Raw genomic sequence first — 22440 nt, 5'->3', positions numbered from 1 at the left:
TCTGTATCTGTCTATTTGTCTTACCATATAACTTTTGGACCATGAAACTACAACATAAACAGTACATGCAATACATTTTAGGAAGACCAAGAAAAGTTCAAGACCACTGTGATCATGAAGAGAGATTGTAGAACCCGGTAAATCAGATTACGTATAAGACATGCATAATTGCTATTATTTAAATTAAAAATAGTTTTTATGAAGTGTTTAGTTCATTTTAAAATTTGTTAAGTCATGATCATTTATTTTAAATCGCAAAAGTTTATTTTTATCTTTTCGGTTAAATACGCGAGGCCGGGCTGGAGTTGGAGTATTGAGATAAAATTTAATAATAAGAAAATGCTCCTAAATTTAATTTAAGCCAAGGAATAATTTATTTTGATGTTAAATAATGTATTTAGGATTTATTTAATTAATTGGAGTAAGTTAGTAAATAAGTTCTTTTTGGCCAATAATTAATTAAAAGCTTAAATTAAAATGTGTAACCAATTGAGATAAATTAATCTAGACCTATTTCATTTAAGAAATTATACCCTGACATGTTAGTAAATTTATTTTAAGACTTAGCCATGCATGCAAGAAAATTATTATCCCAAATTAATTTATTATTTCACTAAAATACACAATAGGTGTTTAAAATTTTAAGGAGTTAAAATTCAATAATTAAGCAATATTTTACCTCCATTTATTAAGCAAATTTTCGGCCCCCTTAGAATCAAATCCTTACATGTTTGACAACTCTCCATTTTGATTCCTTTCCTTATCCTTTTTTGGTATATTAATTCCCTCACTTTTAAATCACCTATTGTGGAACCCGATAAATCAGATTACGTATAAGCCATGCATAATTACTATTATTTAAATTAAAATGATTTTTTATGAGGGTTTAAATTCATTTTTTTAAAATTTGTTGAGTTATGATTATTTATTTAACGCAGAAGTCTAGTTTTATCTTTTCGGTTAAATAAGCGAGGCCGGACTGGAGTTGGAGTATTGAGATAAAATTTAATAATAAGAAAATATTCATAGACTTAATTTAAGATAAAGAATAATTTATTTTAATGTAAAGGAATATTTAAGGATTTATTTAATTAATTGGAGTTAAGTAGTAAATAAGTTCTTTTATGCCCAATAATTAATTAAAAGCCTAAATTAAAATGTGTAACCAATTAGGATAAATTAATCTAGGCCTATTTTATTTAAGAAATTGTAACTTAACACGTTGGTAATTTATTTTAAGAATTAGTCATGCATGCAAGGAAATTACTATCCTAAATTAATTTATTATTTCACTAAAATACATAATAAGTGTTTAAAACTTTAAGGAATTAAAATTCAATAATTAAGCAATATTTTTACCTCCACTTATCAATCAAGATTTCGGCCACCCCTTAAAAGATTTAACCTTGATTGGCAACTCTCTATTTTTGATCCCTTTCCTTATCTTTTCTTGGTATGATAATTCCTTCATTTTAATCACCAATAATTAATGATTTAAGCAATATTCTCCATTGCTTTTGATCACCAAAAATTGGCCATCACCCCCCTAAATCTCCCTCAATCCCATAAAATCACACCTCATTCCTTATCTAACAAACAATAGGATAGAAGGATTTGTTTTGCCATTTAAACTCTCCATTTAATTGATAACCTTCCCCTTCATTTCCCTAGAATCTCCCTACCCTCCTAACCTTCGAAATTTATCAGAAAAACAGTAGCAAAATCGTGAGTTCCATCGAGAGAAACAAGAGAGAAAATAAGAAAAGAAACTACGTCTCCGCCGCGCCGTGTCGTCGTGTTGTTTGTTCTATTCAAAACAAATTTCCAGGCATGTCTATACGTTTCTTTTCTCTTAAATCAAGTCCTTATATATATTTTGAAATCATTATATGTCCCTGATTCATGAAACAACCGAAAATGACAGAAACTTTTCGAAAAAAAAAATCTGTGCAGATTTTCGGCCCTTCCATGTGCTTCATGGGTTGACTTGTTTTTGTGGTTTCGGGGTTTGGCACGGTTCCAGGTGCTCAAGGATGCACCTAGGCACGCACTCGGGGGGGGGGGGGGGGGGGGGGGGTTAGGGTCATGTTGGTTCGTTGGTTCCAGCCCATGCACGTTAGGAAGAGACTTGACTGCAACTTCCCCCGTAGTTGCAATATGTGTCTCGATTTTTGTTGTTTGGATGCCTAAGGTGAGGGTTTGGATTGTGGTTGGCCTAGGGCCTGTAACCATGGTTTGAATCCTTCATTAGCATGTCTAGGACATGACCAAGTCAGCCCTTCAAGGCTTGGTTCATGGTCCCATCGAAATTTTAAACAAACAACACAAGTGTCCCTCGGTTTTAAATTTTCTGGTGTGTGTGAGTGAGTTTTGATTTTTGAGGGGTTGGGTGGATCTTGGTTGGCTTATAGCCCTTAGCCATGACTCATACTACACCTTAACATGTCTAGCATGGACCATGGTTAGCCTCATATCCATTGGATCCATTATTTGACAGCAAACAACCCAAAACAGCGCAGTTCTCGGTAAAGGCAGTAGGTTTGGGTGTGTGTGTTCCATCGGGTCTATGGGTTTGGTTGGTTCTTCGTTGGCCTATTTCCATTAGCCATGGACTAACCAATGCCTCAACCTGTCAAGAAGGTGTTGTGACCACTATTTTGAGCCATGGTCAGGTTTTTAATAGTCATTTTGACAGCAAGTGTCAAGCTGCTCCAGTATGTGTTCTCGGCAGTATTGAGCTTCGGCTCTTGGGTCTCGTTCTTAGTTCTTGGTTGGCCTGTGGCCATTAGCCCTAGACTAAGACATGCCCAAATGAGTTAAGAAGGTCATGTTTTTGGCCGTTTATGATTTGGTTAAGTTTAGAGGTCGTACGAGAATGTACGGTGCAATGTGCCAAAGTGACTCTCGAAAGAGCGTTCCAAGATTTTGGCCTCCATTCACCAAATTTCGTGAATTTCAATTCTAAGGAGCATTATATCATCATGTTAGGCGTATTTTGATCATGACTAAACGATGGTTCGATGTTGGTTCGGGTTGGTACGGAGTCATGGTTGGAAAATTAGTTGTTGGTCGCTTTTGTCACGTTTTTGGTTCGGTTATGAAGGGTTGGTCAAGTTAAGTTTATTTGCATGTTTCACATGTTAGAATTAGGTCGCAGCGAGCCTGGGAACGATCCAACTCATTCGGTAATAACATGTTTAATAATTATATTACATGCATAAAAATATAAAATGTTTATTTTTGAGATAAATTTGATATGTCTTGTGGCCATCTTACGCTTATGGGATTGCTTCACCCGGTGACTTACGACCGGTTTATGTTTATGTATGGGTACGGACATCCAGTCCAAAGGTTGTGGCGATCTCTACCACCCAGTATACTGTGGTTTAGTCTGATCAGACGATTCATGTTATGTTATGGGCCACTTGCGTAGAACATTATCACTACCAGAAAAATTACGATATGATATTTTATGACAGGGCTCTATCGAGCAAATCTTTTACGTACGATTTTCAGTTATGCACGTAATTATATTTATCCATGACATGATTTTCACGTAGGTACTGATGAGGTCAGGACTAAGGGCGGGGACCAATGAGCTAGCTTGGGTCAGCAGTAGTAGAAACCCGAGGACCTCATGTTTCAGTTTATTTATCTTTTTACGCTCAAAACTTTTTTTTATCATGTTGAATTATTTTAAGTTGTTGTTTTGAAACACAATATTTACTTCCGCTGCTACTTTAACATTAATTCTTTTTACCAGTTTATTTTATGAATGAGGCATGTTATTTATTTTTAAATTTTTTTAAAATAATTTCGCAAATTTACAAATACGAAATACGGTCCTCTACAGTTGGTATCAGAGCCTATGTTCTTGTAAAGGGTTGTACTACTACTGACCTCGAGAAGCTCATGAAGTCACGTCTTCGGTCTGCAAGTTTTACGTTTACCCATTTCGTTTAAAGCATGAAATATTTTAACAACATGTTTCCATAAAATATTTTATGTTCAGATAATGATTATGCAGTATTTATTTAAATTTAATGAAATAATAGAATTATGCATGTTGATTACGCATGGGTTGTATGTATGGAACAATATGCCTCCTAGACGCATTCTTGAGCGCGTGAGAGACGATGAGCATCGTCATGAGGACGGGGAGGATCATAGGCAGGAGAGAAATGCACCACCACCCCCTCCACTGGACATGAATGCCCAGATGTTAGCTAGGATCAGGGGCGGAGCTAGAATTTTGATTCAGTGTAGGCTATGATATGCTATAAGAAATAAAACAAAAAAAATCTTTTAATCATAAAACATCACAAAATAACTACCTTACAATTGTTCTTTTCGAGTCTTCATATTTTGAAATCTTTGTACAATAGATTCATTATCAACGGTCAGAAATATATATTTCTCTACATAGACAATGAGACTATAATTCATCCAATCATCACTCATTCGATTGCGCAACCTGTCTTTCACAATTCTCATGGCAGAAAACACCCTCTCTACTGTCGTCGTTGCAACCGGTAGAATTAATGCCAATGTCAAAAGCTTATAAACCAATGGGTACACCATATTTTTCTTTGACATAACTAACTTCTCTGAAAGATCACCAAGTCCTTTCAATTCTTGAAATGCTTTGTTAGAACGCATATCACATATATAAGTTTCAAGTTGATCATCAAGTGTGAGGAGATCAAATCTTGAAAAATCTTGAGGATAAAATTCAGCTAGTTGCATCAATTTTTTCTTGTCAAAAGCATAAAACAAGTTTTGTGGACACAAACAAGCTACACAAAGGAGTAACTCTGTACCTGCCTCTGAGAAACGATCATTTAACTCTTGAAGTTGCATGTCGATAACACCATAGAATAAATCCACACGATAATGATGCAAATTTGTCACTTATGGTGGATTACGATGGGGACGACCACGTGGTGCCCAACGTGTGAACATATCATCCATTTTGACAACATCAATGTAATGTTTCTCACAAAACCCGTGAACCTTTTCTAAAAATGAATCCCAACCATCATCTCTCATTTTTTGGAGTCAGTGTTTGCATATTTGTACCAAATCCATTGCATTCACAATATCTTGATCTTTTTTTTGCAATGATGTCGACAATTCACTCGAAATTCCTAAGACATGTTTCATCAAGTGTAGATTGAATGCAAAATCAAATAAAAGTACTGACTCCAATAAATTAAATGCTTCAGTTTTTTGATCAGGAGAACTGGAATCATCTTCTGAAATTATTTCAAGCACATCAATGACAGCAGAGAACATGGAAATCAAGCTTATCAAAGAATTGTAATGTGACCCCCAACGTGTATCCCCAGCACGTTGAAGGGTAGTTTCTTGATTAAGTCTCCGGCCACTTGAAATCTCACCCCTCTCTAATGCCTCGACAATAAAATCTGAATGTTTCTCTCGAAGAAGATCAGAACGTTTGCAAGATGCTCCAACAACATTTAACACATCACCAACAACACGAAAGAAATTAGAAATCGGAAGATTTTTCTTGGTCACAGCTATAAGAGCAAGTTGAAGCTGATGGGCAAAACAATGTATGTAAAATGCACATGGGTTCTCCTTTAATATGAGTGCTTTTAAACCATTAAATTTACCCTGCATATTACTTGCTCCATCATAACCTTGTCCTCTCAACTTAGACATGCTCAAATTATATCTAGAAAATATCTTATCAATAGCAGCTTTAAGTGAGAGTGATGTAGTACTAGTAACATGTTCAATCCCGATAAAACGTTCTTTTACATGTCCACTACTATCCACATAACGGATAACAACTGACATTTGCTCCTTTGTTGAAACATCACGAGATTCATCAACTAAAATAGAGAACAATGAATCACCAATATCTCTGATAATAATATTAATAGTTTCAGTGGCACAAGCACTCACTATGTCCTTCTGAATATCAGGTGATGTCAACTTGCAATTTTTAGGAGCATTTTTCAATATCACATCATTAATCTCTTTATTATGAGCACCTAAAAACTCCAATTGGATAAGAAAGTTACCTGGATTAAGAGAACTTTCAGTTTCATCGTGACCTCGAAATGAATGCCCTTGTCGCAACAAAACTCTAATACAATCAATTGAAGCATTGAGACGAATACGATAATCATTCCGCATTTGCTTTGACTGTTTGTGCAAAACTGATTGAATGTGCTCATCTTGATTCATCAAAGTTTCACAATTCATTCGAGCTTTATGATGTTCGCTGTCATGCTGACCAACATGAATATTTAGCCTATCTTTACACTTCCAATTTATGAATCCTTCATTAACAAAAGCCTCTCCTCCTGCTTGTTTTCCCCTAGTTATCTTGAAGAGATAACAATACAAACAATATGCGGCATCTTTTTCTACACTATACTCCAACCAATCACCAAATTTATTAAACCATGAAGGATTGAACCGTCTACATTGGCTTACTCCAAATTTTCTTTTTGGAAATTCATAGCCTGAAGGTTGACATGGACCTTTTTGCAAATATGCCCTTCGAACTTGATCCCTAATATTAACATTATATTCACAAATTGGAGTCCTAAGTCTAGGATCTGCCGGTAGCTGTGAGAAATCAAATTCTTCAACCCTAACATCTCCAATGCTTTGTACTTCTGGTCCTGGATCTTTTCTTTTAAAAAATCTATGCATTGTAAATATTGATTTCCTGATAAAATAAAATAAAAATTATAATATGTTTAGCTTTATATATATATAAAACAACTCGCACTGATTTTTATTTTTTTTATGTAATGTTTTTCTAGTTTAATACATCACAAAATATGCCAAGATGATGGGAAAATACAATGTTCAAACAATTACAAAGCTATAAACATATAAATCATAATCAATATCTATCAACACAGTATTAAATAACAACCAATAGATTACATAAAAGTATTAAAGGCGCAACTTAGGAACAAATGGAACACACTAAATAAGGGAAAAACCACATCGAACAAATATTAAGATAAAAAACACCACTTTTGAAATTATAAGAAAATAAAATTCAAATTAAAGCATAAAATTAAAAGTTCTGAATTTATACCTAACTCCACGTGAATAAAACTAATCAATTATTGAAGCCCTCTTCGTCCCTAAATCTTGCCACCATATGAAAAAATCTGGACATCAGTTATACGACAAGCATCAACCAAAATATGAATCAGCTACTCTTCCATTTGCTCATCTTACACAGAAATATTGTTCGCTGCTAGTTCAGTAAGCAAAAATTGTTCTTCCTGCGGCCCTGCCATCTGCTTTGAATTCTAGGCTTACGTTTTTCTAATTGTTTAGAGGGCTTTTTAAAAAAATTGGCCCACTTATATTTATAAATATTATTAACTTTTTTTGCCCACATTTATAAATACTACTAAATTTTTTTGGCCCAGTGTGGGCTCTATAAATATAAATTTTTTTTGCCCACATTTATAATACTACTAAATTTTTTTGGCCCAGTGTGGGCAGCAGCCTACACTGGGCCTTAATAAGCTTCTCCCATGGCTGGGATGACTCGGTTCTTCGCACAGTTCGCGGGGGACAACGCTGTGGCGATCGGAACGACGGGGCCCTAGGCTATTTGTGAGAGATTCATGAAGATGAGGCCAAAAGAGTTCTCAGGGACGACAGATCCTATGATTGCCGAGGGCTGGATTAAGTCCCTTGAGGTTATCTTAGAGTTCATGGGGCTTGGAGATGAGGATAGAGTTCGTTGTGCGACCTATCTGTTTGGAGGAGACGCCCGCTTATGGTGGGAAGGAGCATCTGTAGCCTTGAATGTGGCTACTCTGAGCTGGACGCGCTTTACAGAGGTATTCTACTCTAAATATTGTACTGACGAGGTGCGTTCCAGATTGACCAGGGAGTTCATGACCCTGAGGCAGGGAGATATTACTGTTACGGAGTTTATCTGTAAGTTTGAGAGGGGTTGCCATTTTGTGCCCCTGATTGCCAATGATGCTGGAGCCAAGTTGAGACACTTTTTGGATGGTCTGCGGCCGATCTTGCGCCGTGATGTTAGGTTGGCTGGCCTTACTACCTATGATGTCGCTCTCTCTAGAGCTCTAGCTGCAGAGCAGGATCAGAATGATATTGAGAGAGACCGCCAGGGCAATCGACCAGTCCAGATGCCAAACCGCCCTCCTCAGCAGCAGCATCAGAATAAGAAGCCTTTCCACGGTCCATCCAGGAACAGAGGAGAGCAGCAGCAGGGACGGGCAGTCCCGAGGACCGTAGAGTATCCAGTCTGTGCTAAGTGCACACGTCGCCATGCTTGGGTTTGTATGTATGGCTCGGGGAAGTGCTACAAGTGTGGTAATCCTGATCACTTACTGAAGAAATGCCCTCAGGGGAGTCTGCCTACCCAAGGCAGAGTTTTTGCCCTCCATGCAGCAGAGGCAAACTCGGAGACGATGCTCTTGATAGGTATCTTAAAGCTTTAAGTTTGTATTTGAAATTCAATGTTTTGAGAATCTGGGTTAAGATTTTGAACTTAGAATTTGTGTTAGGATTGCATGCTCTAATCATTGTTATTTTCGAAAATCTGGATTAGAAGAACTTTGACCTTCGCATGTCTATAAGTTTAGTTCTTGTAATTATTGGGTTCAGCTTGATGTTCCAAACTTTCAGGGAGAATTTTTATAGCTGGTTCAGCTACGAATGCCTTGATAGATTCAGGGGCTACTTATTCGTTAATTTCAGAGATCTTTGCGAATTTCCTCCAGATCAAGACCATTGGGCTAGATGTAGTATATTCAGTATTATTGCCTTCTGGAGAGGAGCTGGCCGCAAGTAATGTGATACGAGACATAGACCTCGAACTTCATTGTAATCTTGTTTATGTGGATCTTATCGTATTGCCGATGCCAGAGTTTGACATCATTCTGGGTAAGGAGCTTCAGTATTCTCAAAGATTGATCTGCGTTCTGGTTATCACCAGTTGAGGGTGAAAGGCACCGATGTTCTCAAGACTACTTTTAGGACTCGTTACGGCCACTTCGAGTTCCTTTTGATGCTGTTCGGTTTTACGAATGCGCCAGCGATCTTCATGGATATCATGAATCGCGTATTTCAGCCGTATCTTGATCAGTTCGTGATAGTATTCATAGACGAAATTCTCGTCTACTCAAAGAATCATGAGGAGCACGGCAGACATCTGACCACAATTTTGCAGACCTTACAGAAGCATAAGCTATTCGCGAAGTTCAGTAAATGCGAGTTCTGGTTAGAGAAAGTGGCGTTCTTAGGCCACATCGTTTCTAGCAGCGGTATTGAGGTAGACCCCGCGAAAGTTGCAGCAGTCAGAGATTGGGTTGTGCCGCAGAATGCATCAGAGATCCGTAGTTTCCTTGGGCTAGCAGGATATTATCGTAAGTTTATTGAGAGATTCTCCTCTATCGCAGTTTCACTCACGTCGTTGACAAAGAAGAATGCTAAATTTTTGTGGAGCGATGAGTGTCGGAAGAGCTTCGATGCTTTGAAGCAAGCTCTTATTTCAGCACCAGTATTGGCCATGCTGTCAGGGCCCGACGAGTTTGTTTTGTATACCGATGCTTCGAAACTCGGTCTAGGCGCAGTGTTGATGCAGCATGGGAAGGTGATAGCGTATGCTTCTCGTTAGTTGAAAGACCATGAGAAGAATTACCCCACCCATGATCTAGAATTGGCAGCCGTAGTATTTGCCTTGAAGATTTGGAGGCATTATTTGTATAGAGAGAAGTGCTAGATCTTTACTGACCATAAGAGCCTCAAATACTTCTTTACGCAGAAAGAGCTGAATATGCGTCAGAGGCGTTGGTTGGAGCTAGTGAAGAACTATGACTGTGACATTAGCTACCACCCTAGAAAAGCTAATGTAGTTGTGGATGCATTGAGCAGGAAAGTTGCAGTGATGGCTCATTTGGTGATTCCGAGACCTCTTCAGTTTGAGATGCAGATGTTTGATCTAGAGACATATCCTCGAGGTAGAGTTCCCCGTCTATCTACTTTGACGATTCAGTCTTCCCTTCTAGATCGTATTCGCAGTGGTCAGCCAGCAGATGAGCAGTTGGCAAAGTGGAAGCAGAGAGATGAGGCCAAGGGCAATATCTTGTTAATAGTTAGCGACGGTATTGTGAGATATCGAGACAGAATGTGGGTTCCTAGCGGAGGTTCTATTCGAGCAGATATTTTAGCAGAGGCCCATATGTCGCCATACTCTATTCATCCTGGGAGTACGAAGATGTATAAAAATCTGCAGTTATTGTATTGGTGGCCCGGGATGAAGAAGGATATCAGACGTTTCGTATCCGAGTGTCTGACGTGTCAGCTTGTGAAAGCGGAGCATCAGAGACCAGCAGGTATGCTCAAGCCTCTTCCTATCCCCGAGTGGAAGTGGGAGAACATTACCATGGACTTCGTGGTCGGTTTGCCGAAATCAGTCAGAGGATCAAATGCTAACTGGGTGATTGTTGATCATCTTACCAAATCAGAGCACTTCTTGCCTATTAAGACGACTTTCACCATGATTCAGTATACAAAGTTGTATATCCGAGAGATAGTCCGACTTCATGGTATTCCCGTTTCTATAGTGTCTGTCCGAGATCCTAGATTCACTTCCTCATTTTGGAAGAGTTTGCATTCGACTATGGGTACGAAGTTGTTGTTTAGCACAGTTTTCCACCCTCAGACAGATGGGAAGTCAGAGAGAGTTATCCAGATTTTGGAGGATCTTCTCCGTGAATGTGTCATCGATTTCTCAGGGAGTTGGGAGTCGAAGTTGTCATTGGTGCAGTTCACCTATAACAACAGTTTTCAGTCGTCTATAGGTATGGCTCCGTATGAAGCACTGTACGGTCATAAGTGCAGATCGCCTGTTCATTGGAATGAAGTAGGGGAAAGATCATAATTGGGTCCGGAGATCATTCAGCAGACTGCCGATGTAGTAGTCAAGATCCGTGATAGGATGAGGACTGCTCAGATTCGATATAAGAGTTATGCGGATCAGAGGAGGAGAGATCTAGAGTTTGTCGTCGGCGATCATGTTTTCGTGAAGGTAGCACCTATGAAAGGTTTCATGCGATTTGGGAAGAAAGGAAAGCTTAGCCCGAGATTCATCGGACTGTTTGAGATTCTCGACAGGGTTGGGACGTTAGCTTATCATGTTGCTCTTCCGCCGAATCTGACCGGAGTACACAATGTGTTCCACGTCTCCATGCTGAGGAAGTATATGGTGAATCCTTCGCATGTCTTGAACTTCGAACCGTTGCAGCTCACTCCGAACCTGCCTTATGAAGAAAGATCAGTGCAAATCATAGACAGACAGGAGAAGAAGCTTCTGAACAAACTGGTTAAGCTAGTGAAAGTCAAATGGCTTAATCATTCGGAGGAGGAAGCTACGTGCGAATCGGAACCAGAGATGAAGAGTCGTTACCCCGAGTTATTCGGTGAGTTTTAATTTGGAGGACGAAATTTCTTTTAAGGGGGAAGAGTTGTAGAACCCGATAAATCAGATTACGTATAAGCTATGCATAATTACAATTATTTAAATTAAAATGATTTTTTTATGAGGGTTTAAATTCATTTTTTTAGAAATTTAAGGAGTTAAAATTCAATAATTAAGCAATATTTTACCTCCATTTATTAAGCAAATTTTCGGCCCCCTTAGAATCAAATCCTTACATGTTTGGCAACTCTCCATTTTGATTATTTTCCTTATCCTTTCTTGGTATATTAATTCCCTCACTTTTAAATCACCTATTGTAGAACCCGATAAATCAGATTACGTATAAGTCATGCATAATTACTATTATTTAAATTAAAATGATTTTTTTATGAGGGTTTAAATTCATATTTTTAAAATTTGTTGAGTTATGATTATTTATTTTACGCAGAAGTTTAGTTTTATCTTTTCGGTAAATAAGCGAGGCCGGACTGGAGCTGGAGTATTGAGATAAAATTTAATAATAAGAAAATATTCCTAGACTTAATTTAAGATAAAGAATAATTTATTTTAATGTAAAGGAATGTTTAAGGATTTATTTAATTAATTGGAGTTAAGTAGTAAATAAGTTCTTTTATGCCCAATAATTAATTAAAAGCCTAAATTAAATTGTGTAACCAATTGAGATAAATTAATCTAGGCCTATTTTATTTAAGAAATTGTAACTTAATATGTTGGTAATTTATTTTAAGAATTAGCCATGCATGCAAGAAAATTACTATCCTAAATTAATTTATTATTTCACTAAAATACATAATAAGTGTTTAAAACTTTAAGGAATTAAAATTCAATAATTAAGCAATATTTTTACCTCCACTTATCAATCAAGATTTCGGCCACCCCTTAAAATATTTAACCTTGATTGGCAACTCTCTATTTTTGATCCCTTTCCTTGTCTTTTCTTGGTATGATAATTCCTTCATTTTAATCACCAATAATTAATTATTTAAGCAATATTCTACCTTTCTTTTGATCACCAAAAATCGGCCATCACCCCCCCTAAATTTTCTTCAATCCCATAAAATCACACCTCATTCCTTATCTAACAAACAATAGGATAGAAAGATTTTTTTTGCCATTTAAACTCTCCATTTAATTGATAACCTTCCCCTTCATTTCCCTAGAATCTCCCTACCCTCCTTACCTTCGAAATTTATCAGAAAACCAGTAGCAAAATCGTGAGTTCCATCGAGAGAAACAAGAGAGAAAATAAGAAAAGAAACTTCGTCTCCGCCGCGTCGTATCGTCGTGTTGTTTGTTCTATTCAAAACAAATGTCCAGGCATGTCTATACGTTTCTTTTCTCTTCAATCAAGTCCTTATATATATTTTGAAACCATTATATGTCCTTGATTCATGAAACAACCGAAAATGACAGCAACTTTTCGAAAAAAAAATCTGTGCAGATTTTCGGCCCTTCCTTGTGCTTCACGGGTTGGCTTGTTTTTGTGGTTTCAGGGTTTGGCACGGTTCCAGGCGCTCAAGGCTGCATCTAGGCACGTACTATGGGGGGTTAGGGTCATGTTGGTTCCAGCCCATACACATTAGGAAGAGACTTGACTGCAACTTCCCCCATAGTTGCAATATGTGTCTCGATTTTTGTTGTTTGGATGCCTAAGGTGAGAGTTTGGATTGTGGTTGGCCTAGGGCCTGTAACCATGGTTAGAACCCTTCCTTAGCATGTCTAGGACGTGACCAAGTCAGCCCTTTAAGGCTTGGTTCATGGTCCCATCAAAATTTTAAACAAACAACACAAGTGTCCCTCGGTTTTAATTTTCTGGTGTGTGTGAGTGAGTTTCGATTTTTGAGGGTTGGGTGGATCTTGGTTGGCTTCTAGCCCTTAGCCATGACTCATACTACACCTTAACATGTCTAGCATGGACCATGGTTAGCCTCATATCCATTGGATCCATTATTTGACAGCAAACAACCCAAAACAGCTCAGGTCTCGGTAAAGGCAGTAGGTTCGGGTGTGTGTGTTCCATCGGGTCTATGGGTTTGGTTGGTTCTTCGTTGGCCTATGGCCATTAGCGATGGACTAACCAATGCCTCAACCTGTCAAGAAGGTGTCGTGACCACTGGTTTGAGCCATGGTCAGGTTTTTAATAGCCATTTTGACAGCAAGTGTCAAGCTGCTCCAGTATGTCTTCTCGACAGTATTGAGCTTCGGCTCTTGGGTCTCGTTCTTGGTTCTTGGCTGGCCTGTGGCCATTACCCCTGGACTAAGACATGCCCAAACGAGTTAGAAAGGTCATTGTTTTGGCCGTTTGTGATTTGGTTAAGTTTATAGGTCGTACGAGAATTTACGGTGCAATGTGCCAAAGTGACTCTCGAAAGAGCGTTCCAAGATTTTGGCCTCCATTCACCAAATTTCGTGAATTTCAATTCTAAGGAGCATTATTTCATCATGTTAGGCGTATTTTGACCATGACTAAACGATGGTTTGATGTTGGTTCGGGTTGGTACGGAGTCATGGTTGGAAAGTTAGTTGTTGGTCGCGTTTGTCACGTTTTTGGTTCGGTTATGAAGGGTTGGTCAAGTTAAATTTATTTGCATGTTTCACAAGTTAGAATTATGTCGCAGAGAGCTTGAGAACGATCCAACTCATTCGGTAATAACATGGTTAATAATTATATTACGTGCATAAAAATATAAAATGTTTATTTTTGAGATATATTTGATATGTCTTGTGACCATCTTACGCTTATGGGATTGCTTCACCCGGTGACTTACGACCGGTTTATGTTTATGTATGGGTACGGACATCCAGTCCAAGGGTTGTGGTGATCTCTACCACCCAGTATACTGTGGTTTAGTCTGATCAGACGATTCATGTAATGTTATGGGTCACTTGCATAGAACATTATCTCTACCAGAAAAATTACGATATGATATTTTATGACAGGGCTATATCGAGCAAATATTTTACGTATGATTTTCAGTTATGCACGTAATTATATTTATCCATGACACGATTTTCACGTTACGCTTTACGATATGATATTGTCACCTTGCATGCGATTTTATAATATATTTACTTGTTATTCACGATATATGCATGCCGAGTCTTTAGACTCACTAGACTTGATTGTTGTAGGTACTCATGAGGTCGGGACTGAGGGCGGCGACAACTGAGCTAGCTTGGGTCAGCAGTAGTAGGAACCCAAGGACCTCATGCTTCAGTTTATTTATCTTTTTATGCTCAAAACTTGTTTTTATCATTTGAATTATTTTAAGTTGTTGTTTTGAAACACAATATTTACTTCCGCTGCTACTTTAACATTAAATGTTTTTACCAGTTTATTTTATGAATGAGGCATGTTATTTATTTAAAAAAAATTAAATAATTCCGCAAATTTACAAATACGAAATACGAGCCTCTACACCTATAATTATTAATTAAGCAATATCCTTACCTTCATTATAAGAAATCTCGGCCATCACCTCACTCCCTAATTCCCTAGATCAATCCAACCATATCATATCATTCCATATCTCACAAGCTCAAGGATAGTAAGATTTGTTTGCCATTCAAATCCCCATTTAATTAGTAACCTTCCCCTTCATTACCTAGCCTTCCTTCCCCTACCCTCCTTAGAAAATTTCAGAGAAAACCTGCAGCGAAAAATCGTGAGTAGCAGCAAGAAAAAAAAAACAAGAGAGAAAGTAAGAAAGAAACTCTGTCTCCGCCGCGCCGTGTTCGTCATATCATTTGTTTTATTCAAAACCGAAATTCTAGGCATGTTTATATGTTTTTTTTCTCTTCAATCAAGTCATATATACACTTTTAAACCATATTATGTTCATGAATTACGAAACCATTGAATTTGACAGCACATTTTTTGAAAAACCTGCACAGATTTTCTAGGCCACTTCCTTGTGCTTCACAGGTGAATTGTTTTTGTGATTTCAGGGGTTGGCTCGGTTCAAGGCGCTCAAGGCTGCATCTAGGCATGTACTAGAGTGTGTCTGAGTCATGTAGGTCCATTGGTTTCAACCCATGCACGCAGAGTATGGACTTGACAACAAATCTCCCCATGGATGCAAGTTGGGGTCTCGATTTTGTTGTGTGGTTGGCTAAGTTGAAGGTTCGGATCATGGTTGGTCTAAGGCCTGTAAAATGGTTAGAACCCTTCCTTAGCATGTCTAGGAGTAACCAAGATGGCTTTTCAAGGCTTGGTTCGAGGCCCCATCGATTTTTAAAACAAAACATGCAAGTGCCCCTCGATTTCAACTTTCTGATTTTTGTGTGTGTGAGTTGGTTTCGACTTTGAGGGTGTTGGGTGGATCTTGGTTGGCTTCTAGCCCTTAACCATGGTTCACACAACACCTCATGATGTCTAGATCAAGCCATGGTCAATCCATCCATTGGAAAGACCAAAACAGCAAGTAAAGCAATACACCCCACGCGCGCAGAATGGTTCTCGGGTGGGAGCTTTGTGTTGTCTTAGGTGTTTGCTTGGATTGTGGTTGTCCTAGTGCCCTTAGCCATGGTTCAAGCCACACCTTAGTATGTTGGGAAGATGCTCTGGTTGGCGGTTCAAACCACAATGGCCATTAGCCTTGTAAACGAAGCGAAGCAAGCACAACAGCTGCCACTGAAATTTGACAGGAGTAGTGTTGCGGTTCAGGAGGCTTGTTTGAGTTCTTGGTTGGCTTTTAGCCTATGGTCTTGGACTGGATAGTACCTCAATGAGTTAGGAAGGTCATTTTTTTGGCCGTTCGTGATTTGGTTAAGTTTAGAGGTCGTACGAGAATTTACGGTGCAAGGTGCCAAAGTGACTCTCGAAAGAGCGTTTCATGATTTCGGCCTCCATTCATATTTTTCGTGTATTACAGCCCTAGGGATATATTTTCCATCATTTTAGGTGTATTTTAATCATGGCTAAACGATGGTTCAATGTTGGTTCGGGTTGGTACGAAGCCATGGTTGGATACTAAGTTTGTTGGGCGTAATTGTCTCATTTTTTGTTCGGTTATGGTGTGTTGGTCAAGTTGAGTTTATTTGCATGTTCCTCATGTTATAATTAGGTCGCAGTGAGCCTGGGAACGATCCAACTCATTCGGTAAAAACTGGGTTATAATTATATTACGTGCATAAAATATAAAAATGTTTTTTTGAGATATATGTGATATGTCTTGTGGCCACCTTACGCTTATGAGATTGCTTCACCCGGTGACTTACGACCTGTTTACGATTATGTATGGGTACGGATATCCACTCCAAGGGCTGTGATGATCTCTACCGCCCAGTATATTGTGGTTTAGTCTGTTCAGACGTGCATGTTATGTTATGGGCCACTTGCGTAGAAACATTATCTCTATTCTCTACTAGAAAAATCTCAGTATGATATTTTATGATCGGGCTCTATCGAGCAAATCTTTTAGGTACGATTTTCAGTTATGCACGTATTTATAATTACTCATGACAAGTTTTTTACGTTATGCCATTCGATACGATATTTTTACGTTGCATGCGATCTTATGTTATATTTACTCGTTATTCATGATATATGCATGCTGAGTCTTTAGACTCACTAGACTTGATTGTTGTAGGTACCGATGAGGTCGGGACTGAGGGCGGGGACCAGTGAGCTAGCTTGGGTCAGCAGTAGTAGGAACCCGCGGACCTCACTTTTCATCATTTACTTTTTATGCTCAAAACTCAGTTTTTACTTTGATGAATTATTTTTAAGTTGTGGTTTAGAAAACAATAATTATTTCCGCTGTTACTTTAAACATTAAATCTTTTTATCAGTTTATTTTATGAACGATGCATGTTATTTATTTAAAGAGAAAAATTTTAAATAATTCCGCAAATTTACAAATACGAAATACGGGCCTCTACAGTTGGTATCAGAGCCTATGTTATTATAAAGGGTTGTAATACTACTGACCTCGAGAAGCTCATGAAATCACGTCTTCGGTCTGTAAGTTTTACGTTTACGCACTTCGTTTAAAGCATGAAAAATTTTAACAGCATGTTTTCATGAAATGTTTTATGTCAAGATTATGATTATGCAATATTTATTTAAATTTAAAGAAATAATGGGATTATGCATGTTGGTTACGTATGGGTTGTATGTATGGAACAACATGCCTCCTAGACGCATTCCTGAGCGCATGAGAGATGATGAGCATCGTCTTGAGGACGGGGAGGATCATAGGCAGGAGAGAAATGCACCACCACCCCCTCCATCGGACATGAATGCCCAGATGTTAGCTGGGATGACTCGGTTCTTCGCACAGTTCGCGGGGGACAACACTGTGGCGACCAGGCCGACGGGGCCCGAGGCTATTTGTGAGAGATTCATGAAGATGAGGCCAAAGGAGTTCTCAGGGACGATAGATCCTATGATTGCCGAGGGTTGGATTAAGTCCCTTGAGGTTATCTTCGAGTTCATGGGGCTTGGAGATGAGGATAGAGTTCGTTGTGCGACCTATCTGTTTGGAGGAGACGCCCGCTTGTGGTGGGAAGGAGCATCTGTAACCTTGAATTTGGCCACTCTGAGCTGGACGCGCTTTACAGAGGTATTCTACTCTAAATATTTTACTGACGAGGTGCGTTCCAGGTTGACCGGGGAATTTATGACCCTGAGGCAGGGAGACATGACTGTTACGGAGTTTATCCGTAAGTTTGAGAGGGGTTGTCATTTTGTGCCCCTGATTGCCAATGATGCTGGAGCCAAGTTTAGACACTTTTTGGATGGTCTGCGGCCGATCTTGCGCCGTGATGTTAGGGTGGCTGGCCTTACTACCTATAATGTCGCTGTCTCTAGAGCTCTAGCTGCAGAGCAGGATCAGAATGATATTGAGAGAGATCGCCTGGGTAAGCGACCGATTCTGGCACCGCACCGTCCTCCTCATCAGCAGCATCAGAGTAAGAAGCCTTTCCACGGTCCATCCAGGAACAGAGGACAACAGCAGCAGGGACGGGCAGTCCCAAGGACCGTAGAGTATCCAGTCTGTGTTAAGTGCACACGCCATCATGCTGGAGCTTGTATGTATGGCTCAGGGAAGTGCTACAAGTGTGGTAGTCCGGACCACTTACTGAAGAATTTCCCTCAAGGGAGTCTGCCTACCCAAGGCAGAGTTTTTGCTCTCCATTCAGCAGAGACTAACCCTGAGACGATGCTCATGACATGGAGAATTTTTATAACTGGCTCAACTACGAATTCCTTGATAGATTCAGGGCCACTCATTCGTTCATTTCAGAGATCTTTGCAAATTTCCTCAAGGTCAAGACCATTGGGCTAGATGTAGCGTATTCAGTAGTATTGTCCTCTGGAGAAGAGCTGACAGCTACTAATGTGGTCCGAGACATAGACCTCGAACTTCATGGCAATCTTGTTTATGCGGATCTTATCGTATTGCCAATGCCAGAGTTTGACATCATTCTGGGGATGGACTGGCTATTAAGAAACATAGTTTTGATTGATTTCCAGCGGAGATCTGTGCTAGTCCGACCGCCGGAGAGAGAGCAGTTCTTATTCGAGCCAGACATGTACTTTCCTTTACCGCGTATTATACCTTGTGTCCAGGTTAGGAAGCTCATGCGTAGAGGGTGTCGCGAGTTTTTAGCGACTTTTGTATCTATTCCCGAGACACCCAGTCAGTCAGCCTCCGATGTCCCAATTGTTAGGGATTTTCTAGACGATTTTCTTGATGACGTCTCTGGTATGCCACCTGTGCGAGAAGTGGAGTTTTCTATGGAGCTTATGTCGGGTACAACACCGATCTCAAAAGCACCGTACCGATTAGCACCGACTGAGATGGCAGAACTCAAGAAGCAGATTCAGGAACTTCTCGACAAGGAGTTCATTCACCCGAGTTTTTCGCCATGGGGCGCGCCAGTCTAATTTGTGAAGAAGAAAGATGGTTCGATGAGGCTCTGCATTGATTACCGGGAGTTTAACAGAGTTACAGTGAAGAACAAATACTGACTTCCGCGGATTGAAGATTTATTTGATCAGTTGCAGGGAGCTTCAGTATTCTCAAAGATTGATATGCGTTCTGGTTATCACCAGTTGAGGGTGAAAGACGCCAATGTTCTCAAGACTGCTTTTAGGACTCGTTATGGCCACTTAGAGTTCCTGGTGATATCGTTCGGTTTGACGAATGCGCCAGCAATCTTCATGGATCTCATGAATCGCCTATTTTAGCCGTATTTTGATCAGTTCGTGATAATATTCATAGACAACATTCTCGTGTACTCAAAGAATCACGAGGAGCACAACAGACATCTGACCACAGTTTTGCAGACCTTACAGAAGCATAAGCTATTCGCGATGTTCAGTAAATGCGAGTTCTGATTAGAGAAGGTGGCGTTCTTAGGCCACATCGTTTCTAGCAGCGGTATTGAGTTAGACCCAGCGAAAGTTGCAGCAGTCAGAGATTGGGTTGTTCTGCAGAATGAATCAGAGATCCGTACTTTCCTTGGGCTAGCAGGATATTATCGGAAGTTTATTCAGGGATTCTCCTCTATCGCAGTTCCACTAACGTCATTGACAAAGAAGAATGCTAAATTTGTGTGGAGCGATGAGTGTCAGAAGAGCTTCGATACCTTGAAGCAATCTCTTATCTCAGCGCCAGTATTGGCCATGCCGTCAGGGCCCGGTGAGTTTGTTTTGTATACCGATGCTTCGAAGCTCGGACTAGGCACAGTGTTGATGCAGTATGGGAAGGTGATAGCGTATGCTTCTCGTCAGTTGAAAATCCATGAGAAGAATTACCCTACCCACGATCTTGAGTTGGCAGCCGTAGTATTTGCCTTGAAGATTTGGAGGCATTATTTGTACGGAGAGAAGTGCCAGATCTTTACCGACCATAAGAGCCTCAAGTACTTCTTTACGCAGAAAGAGCTGAATTTGCGTCAGAGGCGTTGGTGGAGCTAGTGAAGGACTATGACTGTGACATTAGCTACCACCCTAGCAAAGCTAATGTAGTTGCGGATGCGTTGAGCAGAAAAGTTGCAGTGATGGCTCATTTGGTGATTCCGAGACCTCTTCAGTTTGAGATGCAGAGGTTTGATCTAGAGACATATCCTCGAGGTAGAGTTCCCCGTTTATCTACTTTGACGATTCAGTCTTCTCTTCTAGACCGTATTCGTAGTGGACAGCCAGCAGATGAGCAGTTGGCAAAGTGGAAGCAGAGAGATGAGGCCAAGGGCAGTATCTTGTATACAGTTAGCGACAGTATTGTGAGATATCGAGACATAATGTGGGTTCCTAGCGGCGGTTCTATTCGAGCATATATTTTATCTGAGGCCCACATGTCGCCGTACTCTATTCATCCTGGGAGTACGAAGATGTACAAAGATCTGCAGTTATTGTATTGGTGGCCCGGGATGAAAAAGGATATCAGACGTTTCGTATTCGAGTGTCTGACGTGTCATCTTGTTAAAGCGGAGCATCAGAGACCAGCAGGTATGCTCAAGCCTCTTCCTATCCCCGAGTGGAAGTGGGAGAACATTACCATTGACTTCGTGGTCGGTTTGCCGAAATCAGTTAGAGGATCAAATGCTATCTGGGTGATTGTTGATCGTCTTACCAAATCAGCGCACTTCTTGACTATTAAGACGACTTTCACCATGATTGAGTATGCAGAGTTGTATATCCGAGAGATAGTTCGACTTCATGGTATTCCCGTTTCTATAGTGTCTGACCGAGATCCTAGATTCATATCCTCATTTTGGAAGAGTTTGCATTCAGCTATGGGTACGAAATTATTGTTTAGCACAGCTTTTCACCCTCAGACAGATGGACAGTCAGAGAGAGTTATCCAGATTTTGGAGGATCTTCTCCGTGAATGTGTCATCGATTTCTCAGAGAGTTGGGAGTCGAAGTTGCCATTAGTATAGTTCACCTATAACAACAGTTTTCAGTCGTCTATAGGTATGGCTCCATATGAAGCACTGTACGGTCGTAAGTACAGATCGCCTATTCATTGGGATAAAGTAGGGGAGAGATCAGAATTGGGTCCGGAGATCATTCAACAGACTGCCGATGTAGTAGTCAAGATCCGTGATAGGATGAGGATTGCTCAGAGTCAACAGAAGAGTTATGCGGATCAGAGGAGGAGAGATCTAGAGTTTGCCGTTGGCGACCATGTTTTCGTGAAGGTAGCATCTATGACAGATGTCATGCGGTTCGGTAAGAAAAGAAAGCTTAGTCCGATATTCATTGGACCATTTGAGATCCTCGACAGGGTTGGGACGTTAGCTTATCGTATTGCTCTTCCGCCGAATCTGGCTGGAGTACACAATGTGTTCCACGTCTCTATGCTGAGGAAGTATATGGCGAATCTTTTGCATGTCTTGAACTTCAAACCATTGCAGCTCACTCCGAACATGTCTTATGAAGAAAGACCAGTGCAGATCTTAGACACACAGTGAAAAAGCTTCGGAACAAACTGGTTAAGCTAGTGAAAGTCAAATGGCTTAATCATTCGGAGGAGGAAGCCACGTGGGAATCTGAGCCAAAAATGAGGAGTCGGTATCCCGAGTTATTCGGTAAGTTTTAATTTCGAGGAAGAAATTCTTTTTAAGGGGGGAGAGTTGTAGAACCTGGTAAATCAGATTATGTATAAGCCATGCATAATTGCTATTATTTAAATTAAAAATAATTTTTATGGAGTGTTTAGTTCATTTTAAAATTTGTTAAGTCATGATCATTTATTTTAAATAACAGAAGTTTAGTTTTATCTTTTCGGTTAAATACGCGAGGCCGGGCTGGAGTTGGAGTATTGAGATAAAATTTAATAATAAGAAAATGTTCTTAAATTTAATTTAAACCAAGGAATAATTTATTTTGATGTTAAATAATGTTTTTAGGATTTATTTAATTAATTGGAGTAAGTTAGTAAATAAGTTCTTTTTGGCCAATAATTAATTAAAAGCCTAAATTAAAATTGTGTAACCAATTG

General features: G+C 39.6%; 1 pseudogene; it reads right to left on the bottom strand.

Moving 5' to 3' along the window:
• Positions 1–4239: 4239 nt before the first annotated feature.
• LOC140820943 (uncharacterized) lies at positions 4240–6256 on the bottom strand (annotated as a pseudogene).
• Between the last annotated feature and the right edge of the window lie 16184 nt (positions 6257–22440).

Source organism: Primulina eburnea, unplaced genomic scaffold, assembly GCF_022965805.1.
Source record: "Primulina eburnea isolate SZY01 unplaced genomic scaffold, ASM2296580v1 ctg312_ERROPOS121453, whole genome shotgun sequence".
NCBI classification, from domain to species: domain Eukaryota; kingdom Viridiplantae; phylum Streptophyta; class Magnoliopsida; order Lamiales; family Gesneriaceae; genus Primulina; species Primulina eburnea.
This window is presented reverse-complemented; position numbering and strand designations above follow the sequence as displayed.